Source organism: Monodelphis domestica, chromosome 8 (genome assembly GCF_027887165.1).
Source record: "Monodelphis domestica isolate mMonDom1 chromosome 8, mMonDom1.pri, whole genome shotgun sequence".
NCBI classification, from domain to species: domain Eukaryota; kingdom Metazoa; phylum Chordata; class Mammalia; order Didelphimorphia; family Didelphidae; genus Monodelphis; species Monodelphis domestica.
Window position 1 is genome coordinate 250,911,668 of NC_077234.1, and position 23,775 is coordinate 250,935,442.

General features: G+C 35.4%; 1 long non-coding RNA gene across 5 annotated transcripts in view; it reads right to left on the bottom strand.

Moving 5' to 3' along the window:
• LOC130455798 (uncharacterized) overlaps window positions 1-23,775 on the bottom strand; it is a 256,734-nt gene that overhangs the window by 22,052 nt on the left and 210,907 nt on the right. For 3 of the 5 annotated variants that reach the window (XR_008913922.1, XR_008913924.1, XR_008913921.1), the window contains 2 exons: window positions 9,725-11,576; window positions 4,978-5,072 (listed from right to left, as the gene is read on the bottom strand). This is a non-coding gene — a long non-coding RNA (uncharacterized LOC130455798). The remainder of the gene's footprint in view (window positions 1-4,977; window positions 5,073-9,724; window positions 11,577-23,775) is intronic. The other 2 variants (XR_008913925.1, XR_008913923.1) reach the window with 2 other exon arrangements.

A 23,775-nucleotide genomic window follows, 5' to 3' on the forward strand; every position in this document is an offset into this window, starting at 1 on the left:
TGGAGGAGTAACTAGAGCAGCAGCTTCTTGTCACCATGAGAATCCTCTCTGACCAAGATTAAAATATTGCCACAAAACAAATACAGGAGTGAAAGAACCAATAAGGAGACAGAGTGAAACAACTTTCAAGAAAAGAAAAAAAGAGGCTCAAAAGTTTATGGCAGAAAATTAGGCCTTAAAAACTAGAATTGAGCAACTAGAAGCTAACAATTTCATGAGACATCAAGAAAGAAGAAAACAAAATCAAAAGACTGAAAAAAACAAAATATGAAATATCTCATTAAAAAAACAAGTAACTTGGAAAATAGATCTAGGGGGAGATAATTTAAGAATTATTGGACTACCTGAAAGCCATGATAAAAATAAAATTGGACTTCATAATACAACAAATTGTCAAAGAAAACTGCCCAGATATTCTTGGACAAGAAAATAAAAAAGACATTGAAAGAATCTAAAGATCATCTCCAGAAAGAAATTCTCAAATGACAACTTCTAGGAATATAATAGTTAAATTCAAGTGCACCTAAGCCAAGGAGAAAATATTGTAGGAAGTCAGAAAGAAACAATTCAAATACCATGGAGCTATAATCAGGATTTAGTGCCTTCCACTTTAAAGGATTGGAAGTCATGGAATATAATATTCAGGAAGGGGAAAGATCTAGGCTTACAACCTAGAGTCATCTATCTAGAAAAACTGGGTAAAAATAGTTATTAAATAAGCAGAAGATCTCCAACTATTACTGAGGAAGAAAAAAAAAACAGACCTAAACAAAAAGTCTGAAGCCTAAACACAAGACCCAAGAGAAATCTAAAAAGGTAAATAAGAAAGAGAAAATTTAAGGAACTCAATTTTTTGCATGTATTGCATGTATCCCTACATAGAAAGAGAATATCTCTAATTCTTAAACATTATTTTTAGTAATAGAGCAGATAGAAGGGGTATACTTGGACAGAGGGTGGGAAAGTAAGCTGATTATGATGATATGATATGCAGAAAAAAATAATGGGGCAAAAAAGCGGATTATAATGAGAGAAAAGGAAAGGGAGAGATGAAATGAGATAAGTTATATAACAAAGAGGTGTGAAAAATCATTACAGAGGAGGGGAGGATGAGGGTGGTGAGGGGCAATGCTTAAACTTTACTCTCATTGTAAGTGGTTCAGAGTAGGAATAACAACCATACTCATTGGGATAAGGAACTATATCTTGCCCTACAGAGAAGTAGAAGGGGAATAAGACAAGGGAAGGGGGGTGATAATTGGAAAGAAGGGGAAGTGAGGGGGTGACAAAAAGCAAAGGGGAAGGGGAAGTGAGGGGGTGAGGAGAAACAGAGTGAAAGGAAAAAGAGCGGGATCAAAAGGGGAAAATGAGATGGAGGGCAATACACAGTTATTAATCATAACTGTGAATGTGAATGGGATGAACTCACCCGTAAAACAGAAGTGAATATCAGAATGTATTAAAAACCAGAATCTACTATATATTGTTTATAAGAAACACATTTGAGGCAGGGTGACACACACATACTAAAGGTAAAAGGCTTGAGCAGAATTTTTTATGCATCATCTAAAATGAAAGAAAGCAGGAGCAACAATCATGATCTCAGACAAAGCTAAAGTAAAATTTTATCTGATTAAAGAAATAAGGAACAAAAATACATCTTGTTAAAAGGTACTATAAACAATGAAGTAATATCAACACTAAACAAATATGCACCAAATGGTATAGTATCCAGAATTTTTAGAGAGGAAATAGATAGTAAAACTATACTAGTGGGTATGGAAAGGGGAGGGGAACTTGGAGAGGGACATGGGGGACCTTATCCTATCAGAATTAGATGCATTGAACCTAAAAATAAATGAGAAAGCAGTAAGGGAAGTGAATGAAATTTTAGAAAAATTAGAGGTAATATGTATCTGGAAAAAAATTGAATAGGGATAAAAAGGAATATACCTTCTTTTTAGCATCACATGGTACATATACAAAGATTGACCACATAGTAGGTCATAAAAAGATCACAAATGCAGAAAAGCAGAAATAGTAAATGCAACCATTTCAGTTCAGAATGTGATAAAATTATAATTAGTAAAGGTTCATGGAGAGGCAAATTAAAAATTTATTGGAAACTAATCAAATTCTTTGAAACTGGTTGGTTAAAGAACAAATCATAGAAACAATTACTGATTTCACTAAAGAGAATGACAATGAGGAGACAACATATCAAAATCTATGTGATCCAACCAAAGCTATACTCAGGAAAATTTATATCTCTGAGTGTCTTTATCAACAAAATAGAGAAAGAGAAAATCAATTAATTGGGAATGCAACTAAAACACTAGAAAAAGATAAAATTAAAAATCCCCAGATTAAGACTAAATTAGAAGTCCTAAAAATTAAAGGAGAAATTAATAAAACTGAAAGTAAAAGAACTATTGAATTAATAAATAAGATCAGGAGTTGGTTCCTTGAAAAAACAAATAAAATAGGTAAAGAATTGGTTAATCTAATTTAAAAAAAGAAAGAAGAAAATAAAACTATCAGTATCAAAAATGAAAAGGGCTTTTCACCTGTATTGAAGAGGAAATTAAAGCAATCATTAGGAGCTATTTTGGTTAATTATATGACAATAAAAGTGACAGTCCAGGTGAAATGGATGAATATTTATAAAAATATAAATTGTTTATATTAACAAAAGAGGAAACAATACTTAAATAATTCCATCTCAGAAAAAAGAATTGAACAAGCCATCAAGGAACTTCCTAAGAAAAAATCCCCAGGGCCAGATGGATTTACAAGTGAATTTTATGAAACATTTAAAGAACAACTAATCCCAATACAAACTATTTGACAAAATAAGCAAAGGAGTCTTACCAAATTCTTTTTTTAACCCCTATTATAATTGTTCATTTATTGCGGTTCATGAAATAATTTCTCTCATTGTTCCATAATTCTTGTTGTCCCTCTCTTCTTCCCTCTCCTCTCCCAGAGTTGACAAGCAATTTCATTGAGTTATATATATATCATCACTCAAAAACTATATCCATATTATTCATTTTTTGTAAAAGAGTAAAACCAAAACCCCAAATCATATACCCATATAAACAAGTAATAAAATCATATGTTTTCTTCTGAATTTTCTACTCCCACAATTCTTTATCCAGATGTGGATAGCATTTTTTCTCATAAGTCCCTTGGGATTGTCTTGGATCATTGCATTGCTTTTAGTAGCAGAGTCAATCACATTTGATCATCCCACAATGTTTCAGTTACTGTGTATAATGTTCTCCTGCTTTTCCTTATTTTACTTCACATCAGTTCATGTAGGTCTTTCTAGTTCTTATGGAAATCAAGCAGTTCATCATTCCTTTCATCACAATAGTATTCCATCACAATAATATACCACAATTTGTTCAGGCATTCCCCAATCGAGAGATTTCCCAATTTTTTGCCACCTCAAAAAGCACAGGTATAAATATTTTTGCACAAACAGAACCTTTCCTATTTTTAAAAATCTCTTTGGGATAAATACCTAGGAGTGGTATTACTTGAACAAAGGATATGCATCCTTTTCAGGCCCTTTGGGTATAATTCCTAATTGTCTTTTAGAATAGTTGATCAAGTCACAACAGTGCATTAGTGTCCCAATTTTGCCACATCGCCTCCAACATTTATTATTTTCCTTACTGTCATATTGGTCACTCTGCAAGGTGTAAGGCAGTACCTCAAAGTTGTTTTGATTGGCATTTCTTCAATCAGAGGGATTTAGAGCACTTTTTCATATGATTATTAATAGTTTTGATTTCTACATCTGAAAACTGACTATTCATATTCCTTGACCATTTATCAAGTGGAGAATGATTTGATTTCTTGTAAATTTGACTTGGTTCTTTGCATATTTGAGAGATTAGACCTTAGTCGGAGAATTTTGTTATAATTTTTCCCCCAGTTTGTTGTTTCCCTTCTGGTTTTTGTTGCTTTGGTTTTGTTTCTACAAACCCTTTTTAATTTAATATAATCAAAATGATTCTTTTTATAACATGTAATGTTGTCTACTTCTTCCTTGGTCTTAAATTCTTTTCTCACTTATAGATCTGACAGGTATACCATTTCATGTTTAGCTAATTTACTTATAATATTACTCTTTAAGTTTAAATTATATGCCCATTTTGAACTTATCTTGGTATAGGGTGTGAGATTGATATAAAGCTATTTTTTGCTATACTGTTTTCCAACTTTCCTGGAAGGTTTTGTTAAATAGTGGGTTCTTTTCCCAAAAGCTGGGATCTCTGGGTTTATCGAACACAAAACTGCTGAAGTTATTTACCCCTAGTCTATTCCACTGATCCATCCTTCTATCTCTTAGCCAGTACCAGATTGTGCCACCATCTTTCACATTTTTTTCATTAGTTCCTTGATATTCTTGATCTTTTGTTCTTCCAGATGAATTTTGTTAACCTTTTTTTTTTCTAATTCTCTAAGATAGTTTTTTGGTAGTTTGATAGTTATAACATGGAGTAAGTAAATTGGCATAGGTCATTTTGATTAAATTAGCTTGTCCTATCCATGAGCAATTAATGTTTTTCCAATTGTTTATATCCAGTTTTATTTGTGTGGAATGTATTTGTAATTGTGTTCATATAATTCCTGAGTTTGTCTGGGCAGATAAATTCCCAAATATTTTATATTGTCTTGATTTTAAATGGAGTTTCTCTTTCTAACTCTTGCTGCTGATTTTCGTTGGAAATAGTGGTCAGAAGGAAAATACGCACATGTATATCACACATACACATAGAATAGACAAGAAGACACCAAACAACCCAGATTATTTATATAATAATTTCATCTGTTAAAAGTCTGATCTCTCCAGTACTAACAGATGATGAGATTCCTGAACATCAGAATAGAAATATTCATTTTACAGTGTTGCCAGCTCATCAGAATTGTAGTCAATAATGAAAAGTAGGATAAAAAACTTACACTGATCCATTATATAATGGGAAGAAGGATGTGTGAAAACTTCCAGTGGGACTTCTTTTTTTTAATGGCAAATTAAACTGCATGGAAAGTTGAGACTGTGAAATATAAATAAATAATGGCTTTTATCACTCCATATCTTTCCAACTCCTTTTAATCTTTAAGCAGATTGATATATATATATATATGTATATATATATATATTTTGTCACAACAGATAACTACAGCAAACATCCAAATAGATACATTATAACACATTCCTTGAAAAATAACTTATCAGTAGTTACAAGAAAGAAGAGATGCAGCTATTAGCTTTGATATTATGGAGCTAACTTTGAACATAATATTTGTAGAGATTTTTGTGCTTCTCCATATTGACTTCATTAACATTTTGAAGTCATTGTATGTATTCTTTTGACAGCTCCTTCTTTATTCTACTTCATTTCATAAAAGCCTTCCCATGTTTTTCCAAGTTCTTCATATCCAATACTCCTTATGTTATAGTAATAATCTATGACATCTTTACCTTGTAGTTTCTATAATTTGTTTAATCACACCCCAAATGAGGTCATGAAGAGTCAAAGATGATTGGAAAACAACCAAATGAATTTTTAGACATATGATTGTTGCCAACTTTATGTTAACACAAAATGTCACTCTGAACATTTTTGTACATATATCTTTTGAGGTAAGGGTTTAGACAATTTAATAATTTGTTGCAGAATTTCAAATTGTTTTTTAGAGTAACTGAATAAACTCACAGTTATTCCAGCACTGAATTAGCATGCCTACAATTCAGCTAAATTTAATTGACTCACAAATTACCTATAATATATAGGCATTGAGGATATGAAGATAAAAACAAACAGTCCCTGTCCAAATGGAGTTTAAGTTCTCCGTTGGATGTAACATGTACAAAGATAAGTACATAAAAGGTAATTTGTGAAGGAAGAGACATCTAACATCTAGGAAGATTTGGGAAAGTCGCTAAGAGTAGTTGCTCTTCGATTTGAGCCTTATAGGAATATAATGATTCTAATAAGAAGTGCGAAAGAATTGCACCCTAAGTATGGGGTAGAGGTACAAGGAGAACCATGAGACAGTATAATTGAGGAGGCCCATTTAAGCCTGCAAAATTATCAGAGGATGAGGTTAGATAAAAGTCTATGGTGTGTTGCAGTTAAGGAATCATTAATGACCTTTGAAAGAGCAATTTCAATAGAGTGATGAGTCAGAAGACAGATTTCAATGGAGTGAGGAATAATTGTAGGGGGAGTAAGTAAAAGAAATTAGAGTAGTAGTAATCATAGCCTGAGATTCTTGATAATGTGAAGAGTAACCTTAAAGAACTATAAATATGGGGGTGGGGGGAGTATCAAATAAATTGGAGTTTTGAAGATTTTTAACATTAGCTTGTTTTAAAATCTACTTAATGAATTAATTAGGACCACAAATAACTTTGAATAATAATTAAGAAGTTGGCTTCTTTTTTTCTTTTCTTAAAATCATAGACCTTCTTTTTCTAAGTTATAATACTAAATTCTAAATGATTTTGTAGCATACAATTGTCAATATTTGTTTTATTAGCATTAGAAATTAGGCCAAATTTACATTTGTTTACTGAAGTGCACATTTAAAAAATCAATTTCTAAGATTCTTTAAATGATTGCAGATGAACCCCACCTGTTTTACATTTTCTAAAACAAAGTCCAAGAATAGTAAAAAACAAAAAGCCTGTAGAAAATATTGTGTGTTCTGGTTGCTCTAAGAAATCCAAATACTTTCATATTTCACATTTGTAAGGTTCATCACACAAATTCTTCAAAATAAAGACGTTCTGGGGTATGCTTTTACGAACCCCAGAGTTAGGGTCCTCTATTTTAACATAATGCCCAATTGTAGGTGTGGGACATATAAGGTATTAAGGGAGGACTAGCACCTCTGCTATGGGGGCTTGATGAGCCTTTTCTGGGCTGCTCATTCTCCTTGGTGTTGACTTTTTAGCTAATTCTGACTCCAAGAAACTTTGATAGGCACAGTGGCTATATTATCTTTCTCAAAAAAAAAAATTAGAAATCTCTAGCAACACTTGATTGAAGTCAGCTTCTCTTGGTGCATCTTCTCATTCTTCTAGTAGCAGAGAGAAGCAAGCCACTGATTACTCAGCCAGATTTGGATTCTGGAAAGATACTGATGCCTGCATCATTGTTAAGTCAATTTGGATGGGTCAGATGCCAACAAGGGCATCTCTTCTTTATTCATTGGCTAACTTTAGTTGTAAGCAAGTTCTCTTTCATAGTAAACAATTACTGAGCATAAAATAACCCAGAGGAAGCATTTTAACCCAAATATCATCCATTTCTTACAATTATCTACATGGGAGTAACAAATCTTTTTACGTGTGTGCAGATAATAAATTAATGTTTCTTCTCTCTCTTTCACACACTCGAGTCATAGCTTTTCAGAAATGTAAATGTTCACATTTTATACTTTTTTTCAAATAAACTTCTAATATTTAAATCACAAAAAAATCAACTAAATTAGTAAAACTCAGTAAAATGTCTGTAGTACAGGGATATCTACCCAAAACATATGAGGACTTCCCGTGGTGGAATGGGCTCATGAGAACAATTTGTCCCAAGGACCAAGGAGGTGGCAGAAGCAGGCACTGTGGAACACTTAGAGTTTAGTGAGACATCGAGGATGCCAACGTCATCCACTGCATCCCGAATCATCACAAATAATTATCACTTTTGTCTTGACACTAGACTTCAATGACTCCAGAAGAGAGAATGACTTGGTGCAACTCTGCTTCGCTTATATCCAATTCAGATTCAAGTCAAGACATCACCCTGGGATGTCATTATTGGTCTTATTCAAAATGAAAGATGAACCACAATTATAAGAGTAATTAAGAGCCAACCTAATTGTAAAATAAAATGAATTCAGACACATAGGTTTTAGATAAAACTAATGGCAATAGTGTTTTTTTTTCAAAACTATTCTCAGTCCTCAGGGATGAGATTGAAAACCATTCAACAAGTGAGTAGGAGATTTCTGAATGAAACTGCCTTAACTCATATTACTAAGATGTAGTAGAAAGACCATTGGTCAGAGTCTCAGGAGAAATCTTGGTTTCAATTGTTCTTCCCATATTTTGGGGATGAAGGGTTAAAAAAAGGATGACATAAAAACTGTACAAGTCCTAATTCACAGTATCTACTTTTATGCATTCATAGAGGACAATGCGTAATTACTCTCTGAATAAAAATAACAGTACCTGATATTTATTTAGCTCTTCAGAATGAGCAGAGCCTTATAAATGCGTTTGAACATATGTATATATGTGTATGCATATAAAGTCTTATTTGATATTTACAACAATTCTCTGTGACAGGCACGATTATTAGCTTCATTTTAGAGATGAAGAAATGAGAGTGGAAAAAGTTGATGTGATTTACCCAGAGTCATGAAGCTAAGTGTCTGAGGTAGGATTTGAGTTCATATGTCTTGTACTTTTAAAGGCAGCTTGCAAAAATTACCCTTTATCTATTTTTATTAGTAATGCACATCAGAAATCCTAAGCTATGGAGGGACCTCAAAATGTCATTCCTTCTTTGCTGCTTTCTAAGTCAGGATTATTTCACTAAAGATAAATAATACCAAACTTCTTCCTCTTTTTCTTTACAGTTAGTGGTTTGAAAGACACCCCAATAACTGTTATTTTAAGAACGCTACTTTAAGAAAGGATCAAATCCAATGGTGTTTTATTTGCTAGAACAGATGTATTCCTGAATATTTGTGTATAAATAAACTGTGTGTAAAATCAAATTTTTCCTTTGATTTTTCCATACAGAAAATATAAATAATATTGTTATATAAATATAGGGAAATATTTTTTTTAGAAAAACATAAACCCAAAGCAATAGTGCTTAAAGACTAGAAAAATTATATTTATATTTAGAGATAAGATGCTAATTTGATTATGTCATACCCCAAATAGTTTTAAAATATTAATATAATATTTTAAATATAATATAATATAATAATTTAAATATAATATAATATCTTAAGATTATTTTGATGTTGGGCTTCATGGCATGTGTATTAAAGAAACACAACACCGATAGTTTCAGTGAATGGAGCACACAAAACTGAGAAGAGCCTCTCTACTTTTAGATTCTTTCCCTTTTCATTACTGTATCTTAACATGATTTTTTTCTTGGTTTCTCAGATCTTGTTTCCTAATACAGCACTTAAGGTAAGTTTCCTAGATTTGAGAAATGAACAAGCTGATCCAGCCTAAAGCAAGATCACCATTTTACTAATAAGGAAGCATATTTACTAAACAAATTAAAGAACACATGGCCATAGAGTGAAATATAGTGTGACTATAATAATAATAAAATAAATAAACTAATAAAAAATAAAAATAGAGTGAAAATGCTGTAAAGTAATTTTTGGACCTATAATTCTTATGCATTAAGGGATGCATAAGAAATCAGGACCCTGATTCATGAATTATTTAAGAAAAATTTTAGATCAAGCTTCTGACTGACAAGGTATATTTGTCAATTTATATAGAACAGCATCTTGATTTTGTAAGGTGAAATTTTTTTGTTTTTTGGAATTAGGAAATAGGGAAGGAATTGGTCAAAGCTAAACCATGATGGAAAAGTTACTTTTCTAAAAGCACCAAATAAATGACAACCCAAATGCTTTTGAACAATATTGTTTCCATTCTCTTTACCAACACTCAAAGGAATAGGTCCTCCTTTTTCTGCCTTTTCCTTTTTTGCTTTAGTTTCCAGCATTCATCTTGCCTTCATTGTAGCCTAAGAACTTTACCTGGAGAAAAAAGAAAGACAAAAATTCATGGCTTAAACACAAAGAAGCCGCTTGTAGGTCTTGAGAGCTCTACAAGAAACAGATGTCACCACAGTGACTTCCTGCCAAGGAGAGAGCAGGGGGTAAGAGAAGAATGCTGAGACCGTAAATGAGATAACATGTTTGTGGTGTTCACGCTTAGTGTACTAATGAAGCAAGTGATAAACAAGTGATAATGAGTGGACCATCTTCCTAATTCTTCATGGAAAAATTTCCCCAGCAGTAAAGGATTTCATGTGGTTTTTCTAGGTGCTGGGACATTTCAAAATTTAGAAAATGGATTTACAATCCCTCTAACGCATCAAGATTGCAATATTTTAAGCTGGTCATACCCAACATAAAAAAGATCACATGTTTTAAAGCAAGAAGGGACCTGATAAGTCATCTAATCATTATTCTTCCTCTTTTTCAGATGAGGAAACAAATTAATAGAGGTAAATAGACTACCCAAGATAGATAGTAAGTTAAAGAGAAGGCGACTATTTTCATTGGAGCTTTAGACAAAAGATCCTTCAAACTTTAAATCTATGATCCTAAAGAACTGATCAGTAGAAAAGGAATGGAATAAGGTGAAACTGAATTCATTAGAAAAAGACCAAGAATGAACAATGTGGAATGGTGGGTTTTATAGATCTCTGAAGTTTGATCCTTTCAAAAAAGTATTTCTCTTTGGTCTTGTCTTTCTTACATCTTACCCATATTTATCAACAGGGACAACTCCCACAGCCTCCATGGTTTTCTTAAACAATTAATGTTTTTCATATGTCAGCATTGTTGTTGCTATTATTCCTACAGTAAATTCATCTTCTTAGTAATTCTATCTTCCTTTTCATCTCGTGTGGTTCTGCTGGACCATTTATTTATTTTATTTTTTTGGCTTACCTCTTGGATTCTCTACATCTGTGAAACACTTTCCTGTTTACAAGCCCCAAGTATAATTAAAGGAACTATGGGTACTTGCGAGGAATGCAGAAATTCTGGCTTCAGTCTCCAGTCATAGGTTCACTTCCCAGTCACACTTATTACTTGCCATTTTTTTTTCCTGGAATGCTACATGAGAGGTGATACGTTCTTTCAATATGATCAGTTTCTTGGATGGAGAAATATTCACCACATGTAAATCTTCAAGGTAAGGGAAACAAAGGCAAAAAAAAAATACGAAACCAGAATTTCTCTTCTCTTTAGTTGGATGGCAGCAGACTTCTACAGAGGTTTGCCATCCCCCCACCCCACCCCACCCCCCAGCCAAAGTCGGCTCCGAGCCATGGGTCATAAAAATTGAGATATGCCACTGTGTATACCACCCTGGCCTGAATTAATACTATTTCCTGCTGCAGTGAGAAAAATCCAAACCCACACACTGCTGGCAGTTTGGCCACATTTATTGAAGGTCTGGTTTGTTCAAGTGTTTCAAGCCACACATGGCCTTAATAACGGAACAATTCCTGGCTTGATAGCTGACTTCAAAGATACAAGATTTAGTCTCACCAAAATATATCTTGGTCTCAGAGCCTTCCTTCTTCCCTTTATTTATGTCTCCGCATGTCTACTTTTGCTCTGAATGTGTGTTTACATCATTTTGGACTTGGAAATCGTTTGACGCTACAAGATTGGATCACACCACGGCTTATGTGGGAGATCTCCCAAGAATGTTCGGTGCTGTAGAATGAAGAGATGAATCATGCTGTTGACTGGAGCTCTTCTTCCTTTCAAGTCTGAAACAAATCAATGACTCAGTTTAGTGGTATAATTTGGGGCTTACCGTGTGCAGAAGGAAGGGATCTGGAGGAGAAAGGCAAAGAGAAAATCATTGATAATTTAACTGAACCGTATTAGACAACGAGCATCTCCCTCTTTCAGCCACTTCTTCGACTGTCCTGTGAGCTCTGCTGTAACTTCCAAGATTGTAGGCTGGGAAGGGAGGGAGAATAATGGAGCTCACCGGTCTTCCCATGCCTTCCATGGTCATGGCGGTTACTGTTTTGCTTTTGACAATGCAGAGAGGATGAGGTGCCTGCCATGAGGCAGACATCAGATAGCATTGTGAAAGTTGTTGGTGTCATCAGAAACAAGTCCTACAAATGCTAAAAAGCAGCCATGGGGAGACAGCTGCACTTGGACTAAAAGTGACTATACCTAGATATTGGTCCTAAACAACATAATATACTGTTATTTCATAGGAGAACATGGGTTTTTGAGGTTTTATCTTTTTTTAAAGGAAAAACTCCCAAAGATATTTTGTCACTTGAGATCTAAAGGCATTTTGGAAAGAGTTAAAATGTTATCCTTTTTCTATCTTAAACATTAAACCAAATCTCAACCTTCTCTAATGTGTTTTACACACAGCTGACAAATTGATATTCTACAAAAATGGATATGACCATATCATCTTCCTTCTCCGAAATATTAAAAACTCACTATTGTCCCTAGAATAAAATGCAAATTTCTTAGCCTAGTATTTAAAGCCAGCTTCCATCTCTTCCCAAAAGGGAATCGTCTTAAATAAGCAATGAAAATAAATAGAATAATACAATAGGATAGGAAAGATAAGTGATCTCTAAGATTAGAGATCAAGGGAATGTTTCATGTAAAAATGGGCATGATAAAAACAGAAGTGGTAAGAATTTAACAGAAGTAAAAGAGAATAAGAAGAGGTTGCAAGAATGGACTTACGAATTATACAAGAAAGATCTTCACATCATTATTAACAACCATGATGTGGTTACTGATATAGTCAGACATTGAAGAATGAAGCCAAATGGACCTTAGGAAGCATTATGAACCAATAAGTCTGGTGGAGGAGACAGAATTCCTACTGAGCTATTTTAAAACTTAAAAGAAGATGCTGTTAAAGTGTTGCAATCAATATACCAGCAAATTTGCAAAACTCAACAGTGGTCACTGGATTAGAAAAGACCAGTTTATGTGCCACTCCTAAAGAGGGGCAATTACTAACATTTGCACTTATTTCACACACCATCAAGGCTATGCCTAAGATTCTACAAATAAAATGTGAATAGAGAATTATCAGCAGAGCAAATTAGTATTCAAAGAGGCAGAGAAACTAGAGACAAATTGCCAACATTCTCTGGATAATGGAGAAAGCAGGAGTTTCAGAAAAACAAGTTAAAAAAACTACTTCTGTTTCATGGACTAAAGCCTTTGACTATGTGGAACAAACACACACACACACACACACACACACACACACACACACACACACAAAGTGTGGTAATTCAAAGAGGTGGGAGTGCCAGATCATTTTATGTTTACCTCCTAGAAAGCTGCATGTGTGCCAATAAGCAACAGTTAGAAGAAAAAGTGGAACAATTGGTTTAAAATTTGAAAGGGGGTACAACAAGGCTATATATGTTGTCACCTTAATTATATAACTTATATGCAAAGGTTTTTTTGTATTGTCTTACAACAGTGACCAATATGGAAGTATGTTTTGCATGATAATACATGTATAAACCAGATGAAATAACATTTTCAAGAGGGATCATGTAAGTGAATGGATGAAGCAAAAGTTGGAATTAAGGTTTCCAGGAGAAATATCAGCTATTTCATATAAGCAGATGATATTACTTTGATGGCAGAAAATGAAGAAGAATTAAGAAACTTCTTAATGAAGGTGAAAGAGGAAGGTATAAAATTTGATTTGAAGCTTAATATTAGTAAAAAACAAACTAAGGTCTTAATAACTGGTCTCATCACTTTCTGGCAAATGGTTTTATAAACACTTCTCATTCTCCTATAAACCGTTTCCACACTCTTATTAACCTTTCCCACACTCTTATAAACACTGATCAAGGGGGCAGCTGGGTGGCTCAGAGGATTGAGAGCCAGGCCTAGAGATGGGAGATCCTAGGTTCAAATCTGGCCTCAGACACTTCCCAGCTGTGTGACCCTGGGCAAGTCACTTGACCCCCATTGCCTAGCCCTTACCACTCTTCTGCCTTGGAGCCAATACACAGTATTGACTCCAAGACGGAAGGTAAGGGTTTAAAAAAAATAAATTAAAAAAATAAACACTGATCAAATAAGCACCCAGGATACAGAACACAGCACTGTGATTGGTTTCCTTTCATTCCATCAGCCAATAGTGTGCTGGGTACAATCTCATATTGGCAAACTTGTGCAAGTGGTAGTGGCATACTGCATTTCCATTGTGTACAGTATGGTATTCATCCACAAAATCCTGTAACACAGGAAAAACTTTGTGATACAGACATATATATATATATATATTAAAAATACAGTGAAGCCACGATAAGTGAACTGCAATATAGTGAGGGATGATTGCATCAGATATTATATTCTTGGACTCAAAAAATGCAACTATAGCCATGAAATTAAAAGATGCTTGTTCCTTGGAAGAAAAGCTATGGTAAATCTAGACAGCATACAAAAAAGCATAGACATATCCTTCTGACAAAGTCTATGTAGGAGTAATATATGTCTGTAAGAGTTGGTCTATGTGATAGAAATGAGACAGAGAAGAGTTTGCAGGACTTATGGATCAAGATGCATCTAGCTCTAAAATGCAAAATCCAGGATTCCATTGGAATGTCCCTGGGTTGGTGGCAGTTGGAGCTGAGGGAGGGGCTTTGGTGTCTCTGTGTGAGGGACTGAAGTCACCTTTTCCCTGGAGGCTTTGGCCATACTCTGAGAGGAGAAACTTGGCTTTTGAACTTAGTCTCTGGCTTTCTGGCTCTGAACAGTTGGAGTTGACCAAAGGGGCTTTATGGTCTCTGGATCTCTGACTGGGGGACACACATTTGCTCTCTGGAGTTTGAAGCTGGCTGAGAGACTTTTGTGAAGCTGACTTGGTTACTTGAAGTTCTCTGACTTTGGACAGTTGAAATGGACAAGAAGTTCACCTAACTGAAGAAGAAGAAAGAAGATCTTGAAAGCCATTGTCCTCCATCTCCCTGTCCAATAGTCACAGTTTGTGACTGGACTACTTTCTCAATTTTACCTCAATTAGACTAGGGACTTCCTCATCCCCTTACCTCAGCTTCCCATCCTGTTATCCCAATAAACCCCTTACCTGAGAAAGAAACTTAGAGTATTTTATAATTCACTTAGGGGGGAAGAAAAATTGGGAGGAGAAGGGTGGCAGTTGGAGCAGGGAGGAGGGAGTGCAGGAGGAAGGAGATTAGGAAATAGATCAACCATCATTAGGGATTAATAGGCAGATTCCCCAGAGCAGTGTCCCCTGTATACCAGCATCCCTGTGTGTGTGACATCCCTCAGCAGCATTTCTCTGTCCTCCATTACCAATAAGCAGCCTCAGATTCCCTCAGCAGTTTCAGGCTCATGCAGCAGCCTCTCTAGACACAGCCATTGGTGAAGAAATAGTTTCTCCTTAGTTTCTCCTCACTATCTCAAGAAGTAATAAGTTTCCCCTCAGTTTATTATTTTATTACATCTATAAGGAAAATGGAACATCAGAGAATTGAGATTTTCTAATTATGGTGCTGGAGAAGACTTTTGAGAGTCCCTTGCAAAGCAGAGAGATAAAATTAGACCTACTTCAAGAAATTAATTCAGGCCATTTACCAAAAGGTCAAATACTGAAACTGAAGCCTACATACTTTAGCCATATAATGAGAAGACAGCTCTCATTAAAAAAAAAAGCAAAACCCTTTTTTTGGGGGGGAAAGATTGAAGGCAGAAGCAAAAGGAGATGTCAGAGGATAAGATGGATGGACAGTGTCTTGGAGCAATGAACATGACAGATTTTGAGGAATAGTGGAGGATAGAAGGGTCTGTTGTGCTTTTGGTTTATGAAGTCATGAAGAGCTCCACTTTACTGAATGACTGAATAATAACATGCATTTCTACTTTTATTTAATATCAAACTTCTTCCTTCAATCTCTATTCCAGTCAAATAATTAATTGATAATATTTCTCATTACCCAACATTCCAAATCATAACTTCATGCCTCTATTCAGTTGATCTCCCATGTGTGAAAGGCATTCCCCTCTTAGCTCTAAATCACATGCTCCCTAGCTTCCTTCAAAACCTGATCAGTTGATACAAAAATCTTAATCCCCACAGTTAGTGGCACTGCTTCCCTCTTGCCTCCTTTATATTCACCTTCTGGTGTCTATATGTTGTATCTCCTCCATGTAGAATAATATATAAATTCAAAATTTAAAAATTAATATAATTGTGATTAATTGTCCAAATGGTAAGGGCTAGGCAATGGGGGTCAAATGACTTGCCCAGGGTCCCACAGCTGGGAAGTGGCTGAGGTCAGATTTGAACCTAGGACCTCCTGTCTCTAGGCCTGGCTCACAATCCAGTGAGCTACCCAGTAACCCCCAAGAATTCTATATTTTAAAGCATTTACACCTTTAAATTTTTCTTTTATTAAATATTTCCTAATTGCTTATACATTTTTATAAATTCATTTATTTTTTAAATTTTGAGTTCTAAATTCTTTCCCTCTCCCATCCTTTACCTATTAGGATGGCAAGTAATATAATTTTAATAATACATATGAAATCATGCAAAATATTTTCACATTAACCATGTTCTAAAAGAAAATACACGCACATGCAAAAACTAAATAAGAAAAAAAATCTTAAAGGTTAAAAGGTTATACTTTCATCTGCACTCAGAATTTATCAGTCTCTCTCTTCTCTCTGTCTCTCTCCGTCTCTGTCTGTCTGTCTGTCTCTCTCTCTGTCTCTTTCTTTGGACATCATTGATCCTTTAGAACTCTCTTGGATCTTTGTCTTGATTACATCCCCTAAATCTTTCACAGTTGATCATCCTTACAATATCACTGTTACTTTGTAAAATTATTTCCTGTTTCTGTTCACCTCAGTTTGCATCAGTTCATATAAATCTTGCCAGTTTTTTCTTAAACCATCTGCTCATCATTTCTTATAGCACAATAGCATTCCATCACAATTGGACACCACAACTTGTTTAGATATTCCTTAAATGATGAGAATTCCCTCAATTCCTAATTCTTTGCCACCACAAAAAGGGCTGATATAAATATTTTTGGATAAATAAATTCCTTTACTTTTTCTTTGCTCTCTTTTGGATACAGGTGTAAAAATTAAAATTAATCTCAAATAGCAAAATATATATTTAAAGAGATTTATTAATGATCATTAGAAGTAAAGGAATAAAAAGGTAACAAAATTAAAAAACAAAACAAAACACGTGCCCATGGCTAATAAGCCTGTTCAAAATTCCCGCTTACCACCACCGTTGCTACAGGAATTCCAAGAGGCCAGACCAGGAATACCCACTGAATTTATCCATCTGTCTAAAGGAAATATGGAATGACAGTGGGCTCCTGGGAAATGCCATTTTAAGGGTCATAGATTTCCAATTACACACAGGTCTAAAAGTGGTATTTCTGGGTAAAAGGATATGTGCAATTTCAATGGCCTTTGACTATAGTTCAAAATTATTCTCCAATAACCCATTAGAGTCCCATTTTCACATCTTCTCTAGCATTTACCATTTTCCTTTTCTGTCGTGTTAGTCAATCTGATAGACATTTTTATTTTTTCTAAAGAATGGAGGGCTCAGAGTTTAACGATAAAATATAATTTAACCTATCTGAGTAGTTAGTTATTCTCTGCTATGAGTTCTTCTTTAGTTTAATCTGAATACATTGAGGTTTGTAACTATTTAAGCCTTTTGAAAAAATTTTTTAAACAGCAGAGACTTTAAAGTTATTTTCTGTATCTTTTTATTTATAAACGGCAACAATTACTATCCCTAAAGTAATTTATTGTCTTCCTAAAACTAAAAAGTATAAAAAGAAAAGAGATGAATTAATGTAGCCATCCTATTCTGAATCCTATCTGTGTGTGTGTGTGTGTGTGTGTGTGTGTGTGTGTGTGTGTGTGCAAAGCAATGAGACTTTGTTTTTATTTGGGTAGAAGCTGGCTCAAAGAAGGATATTTGCTGTTCTTTCAGTATGGATAGGACAGTGCTCATGTATTAATAGGATAATTGGTTTGTTCTGTGCCCTTCCCTTCCCACCCCCCCTCTAGTAGTGGATGATGAATGTATACAGAGCTTGCTGCATTCCCTCTCTAGGTAGGTCCTCCAGAAAAGATATTCAATTTGGAACATCCTTTGCTGAGATTAGCAAACTCTGAGCAGGGAACATAGTGAAATCAAAACCTTAATCTTTTGTTGAGAACTGCTAAAATCTATTGGGATTTAAAATTCAAAACCAAATAAATATTCTTCCATTGCTTTAACCTTGCCTATAATAAAATTAGCCGGAAGCGAGAACAATTCAGAAGCCATGGCTACTCACCACCCACCAGATATAGCCATCTTGTCTCATGGCCCAAGTGATAGATAACATGGCCCTGATTTTCAAAACACTTTTTCAAAGTTTCCAGGGACCTCCCTGCCTCTCTCTAATCCAACAAATCGAATCTTTTTAAATAAATCACCAGGCAAAAATTTATCAAAATAATTTTGAAGCATTCAGCGCAGTATAAATAATAACTGTTTTCCTTACTTGACAAACTTGTAAAGTTCATCAATTGGCTTAGCCTTCTTCTCCTATACTTAGCCAGTTAAACAGAAAACTCAAAGTCACAGCAGCTTGAAGGTAGAAGATAGCAATTCTAAGTATGAGACATCATATTGGGTTTAAACCCAAAGATCAGGACATTCTGGCCGCACAGATCGGCATCTCCTTCTCCAGAAAGAACAGAGAACAAAAAGCAATGCTCTAATTTGATTACTCTAATGAAGAATTCGCTTCCTTGGACAAAATCTTCGGTATCCATAATGCTGGGTTGGAAGAACTATTTTGTAGTAGTGATTGAATAGTCTTTGGACTATAAAAGGGTCAGTATATTCCAATTGTAGTAGGTTTGGTTAGAAGCCAACTCTCCTGGTGTGTGTGTGTGTGTGTGTGTGTGTGTGTGTGTGTGTGTGTGTGTGTGTGATAGAATATTGTGAACTTTCTTTCACTGCGGGTGTATAATCTGTTGGTTTTGGAGAGTGACGAGACATGGTTCACGCTCTGGATTAAGTTTGGATTAGATCACCATTCAGACCTCTTCCAAACTATCAATTTTATTTTTGATAGAAATACTGTGATAACTTTGTCTACAAATGTTTGTGAGCTGATGGATAAGCGGAGATATTGCCAGAAAAGTGACCTCCCCAGAGGACTTGATCCTGCTTCTGGTGTGAAAGCGGCTCTCTATACCAGTGCCTCTCGCCGAGAAGCCTAGAGGGTTTAAAAATGACAAGAAATAGAGAAAATGTAAAGCTTTCAATCCAATGTCTTGCATTTCAGATTCAGTTAAATTAAACAAACATCTATTACCGACCAGCAACTAAGAACACACATAGATAAATGAGAAAGAGTCCAGATCCCAAGGATAAATTCTCCTGGGGAGAAAATAATACATACTTTACAAGATAAGTATAAGTCAAGTTAAGGCTGCATGTTACCAGGCACAGAAATCAGACAATGTGGGCTAGTTCAGCTATAAGATAAGAGAAAGATCCATGTAGCAAGTGGCAGCTGAGCTGAACTTTGAAAGAAGATATGGAATGGGACAGGCAGAGATAAGGAGGGGATGGGTACCAGATATTGGGTGACAAGTGTGGAAAACAGCTGAGAGGCCAGCCTGGCAATAGAGCACATGAGGAGAAATAATCTGAAATAAAGAAAGCTGAAAAAGTAGGTTGAAGTCAGATGGGAGGAGTTTTCAATGGTGGGCCAAAGAACCTGTATTTTTATTCAAGAAACACTAGAACAAGTGAATGCTATGATGAGAACTGAGCCTTACAAAGATTATTTTTGCAGTCTGCGAAGAATGAATAAAAGAGCAAGAAATAACTGGAGGCAAAGAGAACTATTTTGACTTTAGTAAAAAGTTGTGCTGCTGAGATGAAATCATGAGTGGAGAAGAAGGGATAGTTGAAAGAAACGTCAAATTGATGGGACTTGGCAACCAGTTGGCCATGAGAGAGCTGTAAGGGTCAAAGATGATTCGAGTGTTTTGAACCTGAATTAAGAGGGGGCAGTATATTAAACATCAATTTAAATATTGAAAGAAGGAATGGATTTAAGGTAAAACATTATGAGTTGGATTTTGGTTTTGTTGAATCTCATGTGCTAATGGGACATCCAAGAAGGGATATTTAGGAAAAAGTCAATGGTAAGTGTCTGGAGCTCAGGAAAAAGACTTGTACTCAATACATAAATGTGAGATTCATATGAATAGAGCAAATAAATGAATCCTCTGGAGTTGAGTAGAACACTAAGAGGAAATGTAAAGAAAAACTAGGACAAATTATAGAGCATCATAGGACACTATAGCAGCATCCAGGAGATGCATGTCAAACTAGCAAAGAAGACTGAGGAGAGGCTGAAAGGCTTTCAAGAGGAGAACCACCCAAGGGCAGTATCACAGAAGTCAAGGTTAGAGAGTGCCTGCAGTCAGCACTGGCGAAGGCTAGAGAAAGATCAACTGAAATGAGGGATGGAAAAGGCCATACGATTTAGCTGTCAAGAGATCCCTTGTAACATTTAAGAGGAAAATTTCAGTAGAATGGTAGACTCAGAAGCCAGAATGCCAAGAGATTAAAAAGTGAGTGAATTGTAAGGAAGAGGGGGCAGCAGAATTGATATTACTCTTTGTCTGGGTTTAGTAGTGAAAGGGACAAAAGAATGACTGCTCTATGATAGCTTGAGGGAAAGGAAGGATCAACCAAACCTATTTAATTATTTATTTGTTCATTTTTGAGTGTGAAGAGACCTAAGCCTTACCTGTAGAGAGTTCCACAGGGAACAATTAGATGGAAAGAGATTAAAGATCAGAGAGAAGAATGCTTGATGGGACAAACTGCAGAAAGGACTATGAGTTGAGATTAGTTAACATAAATTTGTCAAATCTATTCTGTGCTTCCTTCCAGCAGTATTCAGAAGTTTAGGAGTCAAAGCATTGGAGTGACTTAGCATTGAAGATTTGTCTGTGATGAATTAAATTATAAATCTGCCATTTTGAATTTTGGATCCTTTCCCTCTACTTCTACCCTCTGGATCCAAAATAGAATTCGAATCCCTCATTTACTTGAGAGTTTTCCAGATAACTTGTAGACTCAATAATCACAGCTGCTAGTTTTTTCATTATCCTAGACTATGGATGGTCTGGCCCTAGTGTCTTAACTTCATCAAGATTCTTTTATTATCTCTTCAACTATCTAATTGATGATTTCATGCTATCTTTTTCAATCCAAAGTTTTCTTAGGTGAAGAAATCAGATGCAAAATAACAATTGAACTACTTTACCTAAAATATTTCTCCCTTGTTCTTCTAGGTCCCTGAAATTGTTCCCTTTTCTCTAGTTCTCCCTGCTTTGTCCTGGTTTACCAGGAACAAATGAATTAACCAAATGCTATGATTGTCTTTGCCCTCTAGATTGTTTTGATTTCTTCATCAGTCTCAGTAACTGATGCTTGGGCTCCTGGACCACTAAAGGCCACGTGACTTCAGGGTTATACGTCTCAAGACATCACGGTGCCACTTTTTGAGTGTGCCATCTCCAGGCTGCCACCCACATGAACTTTCCCAGAACAATAAGTCACTTTCTGCTCTGCTTGGTAGAGCTCCTATTTGGAATTCTGCTTCTTTCCCATTTGTGGAATCTTAAGAGTAGAATTAGAGAAATCCTCAGAGACATACGATCAGGTCTGCACTGTTAGTAGAACCTTGGCTCAGGTTTCATCTCTACCTTTAATCTTTACATAAACTTCCTCAAGTCTTTTTTTTTTAAACCCTTACCTTCTGTCTTGGAGCCAATACTATGTATGTATATATGTAATAATATATATATATATATATATATATATATATATATATGTAAGGCAGAAGAGGGGTAAGGGCTAGGCAATGGGGGTCAAGTGACTTGCCCAGGGTCACACAGCTGGGAAGTGTCTGAGGCCAGATTTAAACCTAGGACCTCCCGTCTCTAGGACTGGCTTTCAATTCACTGAGCTACCCAGCTGCCCCTGCTCAAGTCTTAAATAGTCAACTCACTATAAGAGCTTACCCAAGATATAGACTCTAAAGGATCATCCTAGTGCAAATATCAATAATATGGAAATAGGTCTTGATCAAGGACACATGTAAAACCCCGTGGAATTGTGTGTCAACTATGGGAGGGGATGGGAAGAGGGAGGGAAATAACATGAATCATGTAATCATAGAAAAATATTTGAAATTAATTAATTAAAGATTTTCAAAAGTGAAAAAATTAATTAAAAAAAGAGCTTACCCAAGTTACACCAGTGGTTCAAACAAAATGAGTATCCAGCATACAAACTCTCTGTGCTTGGTTATGCATTACTTTTCTTAACCTCACTTTCCACCTTAGTAACAAATTTAAGACAGAGGAGCAAGGGTTAGGCAAATGGAGTTAAGGAAACTACCAAAGTCACACAGCTTTGACGTGATATGAACCCAGGTCTTCCTGACTCTAGGCTCTCTAGCTGGCTCTATAAATTACTTTCTGAAAGTGACTCACTCTGTTGTCTATAGTATGACTGTTGTTCCCAAATGCTTGCTTTTTTCTTTCTACTTCCAAAGTAATAATTCTTTTCATTAACTGTGAATTGTATAGCCATCCTTGCTTTTGCTAAATAGAATAATCCTATTTATTTTCCTTTTTGACATTTGAATCCCTGCTTCACTTTCCTCCTGTTCTTGACTTCCACCTCATCCCTCCTTCTTGGAATCCTGGCTATCAGTTCATTGGCATAACTAATATGATAGCCACACTCTGTGACAGTGACAATTGACCCCTTCTCTTTGCACAGATGCATGTTCTGCTCAACTTTCAGGAGTTGGGTTGATGAGCCCCGGCTACCATTCTCTCTGCAGGAAGCATTTCACTATAATCTCTACTTTAAAATCTTTAAATTATGTGCTAAGTATTGGGCTAGTACTGGAGATGAAAAATTCTAAGGACAAAACACCACCTTTACATTCTAAAGGGAAAACAAGGAGTCATGGCACCATATTTGCTTAAGTTGAGTCCATTTAACATCATTAATTATTTTCTATGTAGTAGACACTATTCTAAGTATTGGGTATACAAAGAAAGGCAAAGCACTCTCTATTCCTAAAGGAGTGAAAAAAAATCAGAACTATATATAAATTAGCTACATACAGGATAATTTGGAGATAATTACAGAGAAAAAGCACTAGCAGGAGATGAAGAAAGGCTTTTTTTCAGAAGGCAAAACTTGAAGGAAATGGGGGAAGCCAAGAAGTGGATATAAGGAGGGAATCTGTTTCTACCCTTATCACGCAATAGAAATAGCTCTTTCCAGAGTTACTAATGATCTTTTCATTGTCAGATCTAATGGCCTCTTCATAATCCACATCCTTCTTGATTTCTCTGCAGCTTTTGATGCTGTTGATTGTCCTCTTCTCCTTGATACTCTCTTCTCTCTAGGTTTTTGTTGACAGTGTTCTTAGGGTTCTCTTCCTATCTACTCCTTCTCAATCTCATTTCTGGATCTTCATCCAGGTCATGTCTGCTAACCCAACTGTAGGTATTCCACAAGGCTCTCTCCCAAGACCTTTTCTCTTCTTCCTTGATATTTTTTTCACTTAGTGATCTCATCAGTTTTAATTATTATCTATGCTGATGATTCTCAAATTTTACTTAACTTCTTTGCAGACTCCAGATTCATATCTCTAATTACTTATTAGACATCTTATCTGGATGTCCCATAGACTTCATTTAAAACTCAACATGTCCAAAGCTGAATTCATTAACGTTCCCCCCCAAACCCTCCTGTCTTCAAAATTTTTTTATTACTTTTGAGAGTACTGTCTTCCTTCTAGTCTCCCAGGTTTGCAATTCTAGGTATATTTAACTCCTCAC